The following is a 10806-nucleotide window of genomic DNA, read 5'->3' as shown; positions in this document are numbered from 1 at the left end:
CCTCCGTTGGTGAATGTTCCACCACTCCCTTGGGTTCCCAATCTGCAACTGAAGAGTCCCCGGCTATCGCCCACAGGCCGCGACACAGTCTCCCGCCTGCTTCGGGCACTTCGGGCCTGGGGCACGCCTTGTCCTTCCTCCTCTCCGCTGAACCCCTGTCCTGGCATTCTGGCGTGCTCTCTTGCTTCCACCAGGGGCCCTTCTCACTGTGGCCGGGAGATCTAGCGAAGGACTAAACCAGCTGGTGATATTTCCTCTAACGAAAACTTTCTGCAGGGACATTTAGCCTCATTCATTCGAGGTCCCTGGCCTAGCCGCCAGGCTGCTTCAAATCTGTCCCTTCCCCCACGTGCTGCTTTCTGCTCTGGCGGTAGATACGGAACTCCACAAGGCGTCCAGAACCCACCACCTCTGCTTGCGCTGTGCACCGACGTGGTCACTGCACCACCGTTGCACCTGCTGGAGAAACCCCTCATCCCAGAGTTAGCCCCAGGAGCATCCTTGCAGGGGCGGGGTGGGGGGGCCGCTTCCTGGCTTTTCCCGGCCCTTCATCTTTACCCCTCACAGAGCACTCATTTTCTGTGTTGTCCTGTTTGCCTGCTCCTCGGCCTTCTCAGGAAGCTCCTTGAGGGCGGCGACGGGGTCTCCCAGCTTCAGTGCCCTGAGCAGCACGGGCCCTGCACCCAGTAGGCACCGAATAAATATTGACTAGGTAGTTGAGGGAGTGAATGAATACTTGCGAGAAGGATAAATAAGGGCCTCCTGGCGGGGGGGGGGGGGGAGGGGGGTGTGGAGATGGGGGGGGCTTGGGCTGTACGCCTGCCTCCACCACTAATTAGCTCGATGCCTCTCTTCTAAGTCTCTGTTACCTTAGCTGTAAACTGAGACGATTGGCTTAGAGGCTCTCTGAGGCGCCTTGCAGAGCTAATGCGCTCTGAAGAAGATCAGATAAGAACGCACAATGGTAACCAGATCCCCGCGTGAGGCCGGCCCTGAGCAGGAGGGTGCAATTCTCCGGAGAACCACTAGGTGGCAGGTGGGAAGGAAGCGGGCTGGCTGCGGTGTAGCTTTCGGAAAGCAAGGTCCTACTCTGTAACTCAGGAACCCTGTCGGGGGCAGTCTTCTCTCTGGGCTCTGCAATCTTAGAATGCTCAGATGAAACAGCAGGTCGTGTTTCTCAGCGAGGCCGCAGCCCACACATGCAAAAGGACTCAGCAGCACACTGCAAAAGGTGCCAGGCTCCTCCGGGGTTAACTGCTTCAAAAGAGGGCAAGAGGGGCATTGGTACTTTGATTCATCCCTCTCCTCTTTCTGCCACCAGTCTGGGTTGTGGGACTTCGTCTGGCATGAATTTTGGTAGGAACCAAGAATTACAGGATTATTTAGATGATAGATAAGAAAACTGCTCTGTGGGGAGGATACTGGCTACCTCCCTTCCAGGTGAAGAAAGGTGAGGCTTGGAAGACAATGCATGCCATCTGAAGCTAGAGCAGCCCTGGGCCGGCTCGCAGGGCAATCAATGAGTCATAAGAATATCCAGGATGCTCTCAGCCTCACAGGACTCTGCTCTCTCTCCTTCCTCCAGGCCCCTCCTCCAGTGCCTCTGCTGGATCTCACTCATAGTCCCAACCTCCCCATGGAAGTGCCCCAGAGACACTTCTCCCTTCCAGCTGCTCTCCCTGTGAGGTGCCCTCCTCCAGCCCATGGCTTCCGTACCTTCGACACACTGCTGCCGCCCACATTTGTGTCTCTGAGCTTTCCTGAGCTCCAAACCTGTACTAGAGTCAGCTGTCAACCCAGCATCCCAGTTTGAACGTGAGCTGGAAGCTTAACAAGGTCCCCCACAAAGCCTGGCTTTCCCACATTCCTCATCATCTTGGAAAGTGGTACCTGAGTTCTTCCAGGTAGTCAGGCCCCAAACCTTGGCATCCTCCCTGACCCCTGTCATCCTCTCCCAGCTCATGTCCCATCATCAGCAAATCCTGCTGGCTCTGTCCAGACTCTGACTGCAGCCGGCCACTCCACCTCGGCTCTGCTCTGGACTCCTGTGCTAACCTAAATGGTCTCCCTGACCCTGACCTCATCCCCTTACCATCAATTCTCCACATAATAGTCAGAATGATTCTTCCAAAGCAGTTTTCCTCTTACCTCATTTTCAAAATAGGATTAGGTTCTCATACCAAAATTATCTAACAGGAGCAGTCTGTTTCCGGTGAAGAGTTCAAGCATATTAAGACTTTCTTGATGCATATTTTAAAAATTTTCCCCTATTCATTCTTGAATCTCCCCCAGACCAGTATTCTCAGGCACATCCACCTCTTCCCTCCCCACCCAGCCCCACCCCTGCTTCCTCCACCCCTGCTTCCCCCCTACACACTCCTCACAAGGGCAGACAAAATATTTTTGCTGGCAGCAGCTGTCCCATGCCATTTCTTAGCACAGAGAAGAAAAACCCCGGCTCGAGTTCTAATGTCATCAGACTCTGGCACAAAAGGAAAATAAGATAAATCCTATCACTTTGCTTCAGAGGGGGGAAAAAGCTCCAAAGGGATTAGAAACAAGTAGAATGGTGTCACAGTTAAGTCACAGGCAGAATCAACCATGAAGAGATTTTTATAATTCTTTGAAAAATGTCAGTATAGTTTCCATAACCAACTAAGCCTCCATATGGCTCTGTCTTACCCAGCGGACAGCTGGTAAGTCAACTCGGCCTCTGCCATTAGACTGGGCAGCCCCATCGAGGGCCCCAGAGGGCGCCGCCCCTTTCTTCACTCCACCAGACTCCACAGAAGCCCCAATCCTCCTCCTCTCCCACAGCGCAAGTGCAGATCTGGCTCCAGATCAACCATGAGTGGTGAATAAAAATGTTCCTCCCTTATCAGGCAAGGCCAAGGGAGCAGCCTACGTGCATACTCGCTTGTTTTGGGGGAAGGAAACACACAGGCTTTAGGAGAGCAAGGCAGGAAAGGCCCTTCCAACAAGAAGTAGCTGGGCGGTCCCCGGTGTGGCAGTTCACCTTCACCTCACTGACCTCTGCTTCTTTCCACAGTCTTGACGGTACACCGAGCTCTGAGCAATGAGTATGTATTTCACCTTGATCTCTGGGGCACAGACAGATTGTTGCAGAGAGGAGGCGGTAATTAACAGTGGTGGGTTGGACACAGACCGGCCAGGGAGGCACCAAGTACTCACGGGTCAGGAGCTTCAGGAAGGCTGGGTCAGGCTGGGCAGATCGTCAGAACCTGAACGAGGGGATGGGGGATACCAGCCAGGATGGGAGAAGAGAAAGAGGGTGCGCTGGGGCTCAGGGGGAGACAGTTTTGGGCAGAGCCATGGGCAGCACGTGTCCTGGGAAGTGGAGTAGCTCAAAGGGTTAAAAATGATGGCACACATTTGAAGACTTCTCCTGTCTCAGAGGACCCTCACAAAAGTCCAAGGAAGTGGGTATCATGATTCCCAAGGAAATGAATGCTTGAGGAATAGAGGAAATCCTCAGAGGTACACGGGGCCTGGGGTGGAGTGGGGTCTTGGATCCTGAACCCACCTGGAGATCCTCCCTCCCCAGCCGGATCTGAGGAAGCTGAGGAAGAAAGTTGGGGCTGTGCGGTATGGAGTGCCAGGCCGGGAAGCCCGGACTGAAGGGAATGCATAGGTTTCCAGACAAGGCGCCTCCCCAGGTCAGCCTCCAAGGGCTGTTCATCCATGACAAGCCCTGAAGATGCAGTGACCCTTGGGCCACGTCATGACCCCAGTGGTACTTGTATTCTGTCCTTTTGCTCTAGCTGTCTTATCCAATATGCCGGAATTCCCCCCAAACAACCCAGCCTTTTAATATTTCAATTAAGTGTAGGCTTCCAGATGATATTATCTTGTGACTCGATGCTTTTTAGATGAGCAAGCTCACGCACAGGGAGGGGTTCTTTTCAGGGACAGCGTGTACCCTTATGGGAGCGGGGAAATATGTGCTCGTCCATATGTGTGACTGTGTGGGGAGGTTACTTCAGGCTCTGGGACACATGTAGGGTTAATAAGACACAATAAGACTCACCAGGAAACCAGCAAACAGAGACAGCTCTGCTATCACAGGGAACACAGAATTTATATCCCTCGTCCAAATCAGTGCGGAGTGAAAGGCCCTGCTGTCTGCTGGGTGACTCTTCGGATGCTTTATTAAAATCCTTGGCCTGACTTCAGAGCCTGTTGCCAGAGATAAGCAATCATGGAGGATGGCAGAACAAAAGACTGTTTCTCTCCATCTCTCTCCCTCTCCCTCTCCCCTCCTGCACCCTGGTTCCCCCTCCCTCCTGCAGAAGCAGATCATGTGATGCTGAAGCAGAGATCTTTCTGAGGAGGCACTGCAGATGGGAGGGGCAGGTGGGCTGGCTGTTCAGCTCACTGTGGGTTTTTTTTCCGAGAACGTGGAAAGCCTTCCCCTGCATTGGTGCCGGGACATTGTGTGAGTCACGGCCTGTCTGCCTGCCCGGTCACCCGGCCCTTCTGATTCCCCCACACACGGCCCTTTGAGTCCTGATGGACTCGAAACGTCCACCCAGTCCATAGATGGTTCTATTCTTGGCACAAAGGAGATCTCCTTTGCAGAGAATATGGCTGCCCTGAAGGGCCCATTTCTGCACTTGTTTCTTCTTCTTGGTCAGAAAACAAGCACAACGACCTGATAAACAAAGATGCAGTCCACGAATGCGGCCGTATTTCAAGGGGAGTCAGGGACTAAGCCAAGGGATAAATGAAAAGATCCAGTGACAAACTGTCCATTCATCGGGTGCACTCAGCAAACATTTACTGAAGCCATCTGTGCTCCGGGCCCTGTGCTGAGGGCTGCAGAGACACAAAGATGGCCTTGAAAGTGGGGACCACACCTCCTGTGAGCTGTCCACACCCCGCAGCTTCACACAGGCAACCACACGGGGTTGTGGGGGGGAGGGGGGACACACTCACACAGACGCGACTCAGTTCACCCTCCACAGGCACCACGGAGCTGTCGCGGCCCCCGGAGGAGCTGAGAACGCGTGGGAGGTGTGTGTGAACGTGCAACGGAATGAACGAAGCTCGCAGAAGGAAGCGAGGCACAGAAGGGCACTTACGGTCAGAGTCTGTTTCTCCAAAGGCCCAACATGATGAAACTAAGCCCGGGTGCTGGAGGTCAGGGCAGCAGTTACATCTGGGGGCAGGGGTGGGAGGGAGAACCTTGAGGGCCTTCTGGAAGGCTGGTGGTGTCCGTGAGGACATGCATCAAGCAGAACACCTATGGTCTGGAGGTTTGTTTGAATCCAGCCGTCAATAGCTTAAGAATCTATTCACACCTGGGGTGCTTGGGTGGCTCAGTGGGTTAAAGCCTCTGCCTTCGGCTCAGGTCATGATCCCAGGGTCCTGAGATGGAGCCCTGCATCGGGCTCTGTGCTCAGCAGGGAGCCTGCTTCGCTTCCTCTTTCTCTGCCTGCCTGCCTACTTGTGATCTCTGTCTGTCAAATAAATAGGTAAAATCTTAAAAAAAAAAAAAGAAAAATCTATTCACACCTCTTTACTTATATTTGTATACTGAATCAGAGAGCAGGAGGCCTTCGAAGGCAGCTGTTCTATGAATTGTCTTTGCCTAAGACCATATCTAATGGATTCAGGCCCCTTCAGTATTCACCCCAAACTTTAGTCTTTCTCCCCCGAAGCGTCTTCCTTATGGCCAGTCTCAGTCCATAAAACGCAGCCAGCAAGCCCATGGATCTTAACGGTGGCCCCTGGTTGGCACAGAAGGTCAGCCTTCTTCTGGTGAGTCCCCAAGCAGCTTTTCATCTACTCGTGCCTGTGGTCATCCTTCAAACATGTTTGAGTTCCTACTGGGTGCCAGGCACCAAGGATCAAAAAGTGAAGACAAAGTTCTTTTTAGTGAAAGAAAAGGACCAGCGGAAACTCCAAAGCAGCACCGCAAGCATGGGCTGAATATAAACAGAGGGACTTCACGGAGGCTCCGGAAGGGCAGGTGGGGCCGATAGGAGAGCTTCCTGGAAGAGGGGAGGATGAGGAGGATCAGAGGGATGAGGCAGGGAGGGAGGGAGAGCAGAGCAGGGAGGGCACGGGCATGAGAGGGGGAGGAAGCCAGATGGAGGAATGGCAAGGTGATCAGAAGGTGCGGACAGCATGAGAACAAGGAGCCCCCCCCAACCCCGCCCCACAGAACCACTCAGGAAGCCATTACACAAAGAGGGAGAGGGGTGATTGGCCAAGAAAGGGCAACAATATGGAAGAAAAGGACGGAGCCACATTTAGCAAGATGCCCCGAGTCGATACGATGGCGACCGCATCTTAAAAAGGAAGGGAATTAGGACATGTGCTACAACATGGAAGATTCTTCAGGCGTCCTGTTCAGTGAAATAAGCCAGTTATGAAAGTAATTCTGGATGGCTCCAACGTATAAGGAGTTCCTAATGTAGTCCAATTCTCAGATTCGGGAAGTGGATTGCGTTGGGGGTGCTGCCAGGGGCAAGGGCCAGGGAAGGAGGAGGCAGTGTTTCGTGGGGACAGAGATTAATTTTGCAACCTGAGAAGACTCCAAAGATGGGTGGTGGTGATGATGGTTGCACAGCACTGAGTGAAGGTACTTAATGCCACTAAGCTATACCCTTAAAAATGATTAAGATGGTAAATGTGTATTATGTGTGTAATTAAAAAGAAAAAAGAAAGATGACCTTGGCTTGAAAAAGCAGTCATTTTGTGAAGGAATGTAACCAAGCCCCACCACCGTGGGGGGCTTCTGTGAACTTTGTTGCCCAAAGGATAACAGGTCCTCCTCCAAGAACCCAGAACAAGTCACAAATGACTGTTGACTCTAACATGACCCTATTTTACAGTTCTCCTAGCTTCTGAGTCAACTAATCAACTTTATGTCCAAGAGCCCCATGGGGTCAAGGGCCCACTTTCTCAACGCTGCACTCTGGAAGCCATGGCCCCAAGCCCCCATCCCCAAAACAGCTTCTCAGGATGGTAGGAAGAGCTTGTGAGGACTGGCATGGGGAGGGCAGCCCCAGCCCAGCTCTGGCCCCAAGCAGTGCCTCGAGGATATCTTATTGTCTCATCAGAAGGCTGAGGAGGCCAAGGGCCAAACGGGAAGTAACTTGTTCACAGGCTCACAGCCGCTGGTCTGAGAGGAGAAACCAGTCTGAGCCTTTCCCACTTACGCTGCTCAACACCCTTGTGCCATATTTCCTCCAACAGCATTGAAACGCAGGTTGCCTTTCACAGGTCTGTGGCCCAGATGTTTTTCGCTGTTTGATTCCAGACCCGTGCTTTTCCCTCTCTGCTCTTCTGCTCCCTTTGTGCAATCCAAGCTCCCCTTGGAAGTAGGTGTAAGGCTTCCCTCCAGGTTAATGAGAATGTAATATAGTCATAGACTCCTTGGTCCTGTGGCTTCTCCTGTATCCCACCCAGCCTGCCCCTTCCCTCCAGGTTTCCAAATGGGCCCAATTTCTAGTCGTCCAGCAAGAATGTCAACGGCAATGAATTTTCTCTGCAGAGCACGCACACCAGATGCACCTGCCGGCTAGCTCATGAGGAAAGAGGTCCTTAGCCTCCGGGACGGATGCCACGCCACTTGTGGGTCAAAGTCCATCCGGGCTGAAGCCTGGGCAAGCTGCCCGAACCTTCCCCTCTCACTGATCTATCCTGCTCCAATGCACACCCTGGAAATTCTTGCAGCAGGTGGGAGACAACCCCAGAGCAGAGGAAACACCTTCTTCTCTGGCTCCTTTTGTATCTTTCAAAATTTCATCACTAAAAGCTCAGAGCAGAGCACAGGGCTCACTGTATGGCCTTCCAAAAGTCTTGCTAGACTTCAAACTCTAGTAATGGGTAAAGGCATAAGCTAAGGGACCCATAATCTGGCTTGTATGGTAAGGGTGTACTGTCTACTCACGGCTACAAATACAAACCCCCGTGTGGTCACCATCACCCATTCCACGGCACCCCAATGCATGCTTTTACAGAAAAGCCCACCCCTCCCCTGCAATTCATGGTTATCTCAGTGGGCTCCTCGCTGAGTTCACCCAGGAGGCTCTGAGCCTCCAGGCTGGAGACTGGGGCCAATAAAATCCCTTTTAGGAATTTGCATTTGAGACCTAGGGAGATTTACTTCTCTCTCTCTCTCTCTTTCTCTCTCTCTGGGTGGCTAGAATGTAGCAAAGAGGGCTTGCAAAGTCGGTATGCACACCTTGATTGTGGGAACATGGACACTTTCTGGGTATGCAGAGTGACAAAGAGCTCTAAGCGTTTGTTTACAGATCTAAACTTTCCATGCATGCCTTTTCTAGAAGTGTTCTGCCAGTGAACATTCTATATTCTGAAGCCTCAGCCTTTCCAAGCAGGCTTTCATACTCCCCAGTTGGTCTGGGACTTCACAGGAGAATAGCACACCTCTCCCATCAGGGATCTTGCCACCGGTGTCACTCCAGGGATGGAAAACTCTAAATTGTTCCTGAGTCCCAGTCCCATGCAGAGAGAGACAGAGAGCTTAGTGAGTGATGTGGAGGGAGCATGCATGGCCTGGCCTGATTTCATCCTGGAGTCAAACTCAGGGCAAGCTTGCACACCCAAACAATCCATTTCTCTTAGGGCAAGAAATCACTCTTTATGGATGGAGGAAGGACTTGGGGTTTGACCAGAAGAGGAGACTGAAAGTATCATAAACCAGTGCTGGATACTGGAATTATAGGGGGAAAGTGTACATACTAAATGGAAAAAAAAAAAAGCATAGTAGTTGGAGAGACCTGAAAAAAGTACATTAAGTCACTGATGAACAAAGGTTTGGGTTGGATTATGTGTAATGTGTAGAGACATGGCCAGGACAATGGTATTCAATTGTACATTTACCTATGGCAATACAGCTTCAGGCAACAGTTTATTAAAAGGAAAGACAATGCAAACATTTCATATACGTAAGATTAGGGAAGCATCTCCACCACAGAGGACGGGCCTGAAGGTCAAGCAGAACGGAGGCTCACCATGTGCAGTCCGCATGTGAACACACACGCATGCGTGCAATGAAACTGCAAGTTTGGTGAAACCGTGCACCTAGCCTCTCTCTAATATCGCACTCACTCAGGAACCAGAGACTGACGATCGTGGGGCAAAGAGGAAAAAAAGCAAAGCTCAGTGAGACCAAATGAACAATTTTCAATCCAATCTCTGTTGCCTTTGTGCAGGCCACGGGTATGAAAGAAGAGACACTCAACAAAGTTAAATTCCAGCGCACGGCCCCATGGGCTGAGACGTGTCACCCCTGTGATTGTAATGACACAACTGGAACCCTGGGTGCCAAGGCGAGAAGAGTTCAAAGCCCATGGTGATGTTATCGCATCTCAAGGAAGCACGTTATTATTCTTATTATTCCCGTCTACAGATGAAAGATGCACTGGGGAGACAGGTGGGCTGGCTTGTTCAAAGTCTCCCAGCTGGTGGGTGAAAAGCTGGGGAAGCAAATTTGAATGGGCATTTCTCCTTCCTGGTGATTAAGCTGCCTCTTGTGTTCCACGTTAATTGGTCATTATGAAAATAGTTGCGAGATAAGAGGACCTACCTTCCAAAGCTTCTGTGGGCTCAGCTGACAATGAATAAGTATGTCTAGGAAAGTAGATACATGTTTGTCTTTCTATGTGATCTGACCTGAGCAAGAGCCCAGCAGGCGGAATTCATTTACCATTGAAACTTTACTCTGTCCTGGCTTCAGCTAGTCGATAAAGGAGTAATATTTTGGAGTGGGGGTGGGGGGTGCTGTTTAGCCTGGGTTTTCCAATACGATTTTCTCAGAAATTTAGAGGTCACCTTAATAGTGGTGATGATTCTGGGGCACCTGGGTGGCTCAGTGGGTTAAAGTCTCTGCCTTCAGCTCAGGTCATGATCCCAGGGTCCTGGGATGGAGCCCCGCATCAGGCTCTCTGCTCAGCAGGGAGCCTGCTTCCTCCTCTCTCCTCTCTCTCTGCCTGTCTCTCTGCCTGCTTGTGATCTCTGTCTGTCAAATAAACAAATAAAATCTTAAAAAAAATAAGTGGTGATGATTCTATAATAACTAAAGACACCATTTTTTAGGCTGAAGTTTTGTTTCTTTGTTTGTTTTCAATGAAATCCCAGAATCAGTCACTTCATTTTCCTCTATCAGGTAATTTAAGGTCATTCAGACAGAGAAAAGAGGGGGGTCAGGAAGCAGAGCAGTCTGGGTGGGGGAGGAATGGAAGCTGTATTAAAGGCTGGAACCCTGTCCTTACCAAAAGCAGCAGGGAGATTGGATAATCCCAACTGCACCCGTGTAATCAGTTGTCCCACACACGGTGTTATTACAATGCCACCTATGTCCTTCGTAACCTTTAATTACTCCCTCTCACCACCCACGTTACTTAGCAAACCAAAGAAGAGGGCACGGAAAAGAACCAAAATGGGATGAAAAACACTAACGAACAAGAAGGGAAATAAGGAAGAAAGTGGGCAAAGCTAAGCGCAGTGCTAGTCCCAGGAGGGCGAGGATTGACGGCTGATTCACGCACTGCTGTCCTTCTGGTGGGCAGAACACAGCTTGGCACACAGAAAATAACTGTTGGATGAAGTTGACGGCCTGTAATCAGTTGTCCGGCCGGAAGACAATGCCCTCGAACAACACAGGGGTTAGGGATTCCCCAAAAACTTAATGACCTGGAAGTCTTAGCAATATCATAAACAATCGATGAACAAATATTTTGTTTGTCTCATGCATTATGTGCTGGATTTTTACAATAAAGTAAGCTAGAGAGAGAAAACGTTATTAAAATTCTT

At 50.9% G+C, this 10806-nt stretch overlaps 1 long non-coding RNA gene across 1 annotated transcript; it reads left to right on the top strand.

The window, feature by feature from the left end:
* Nucleotides 1–2912: 2912 nt before the first annotated feature.
* Nucleotides 2913–10021, top strand: LOC131833242 (uncharacterized). The gene is made up of 4 exons (XR_009354367.1): nucleotides 2913–3080; nucleotides 4986–5103; nucleotides 7523–7707; nucleotides 9207–10021. It is a non-coding gene; the product is annotated as an uncharacterized LOC131833242 (long non-coding RNA).
* Nucleotides 10022–10806: the final 785 nt, after the last annotated feature.

This window comes from Mustela lutreola, chromosome 6, assembly GCF_030435805.1.
Source record: "Mustela lutreola isolate mMusLut2 chromosome 6, mMusLut2.pri, whole genome shotgun sequence".
NCBI lineage: Eukaryota > Metazoa > Chordata > Mammalia > Carnivora > Mustelidae > Mustela > Mustela lutreola.
This window is presented reverse-complemented; position numbering and strand designations above follow the sequence as displayed.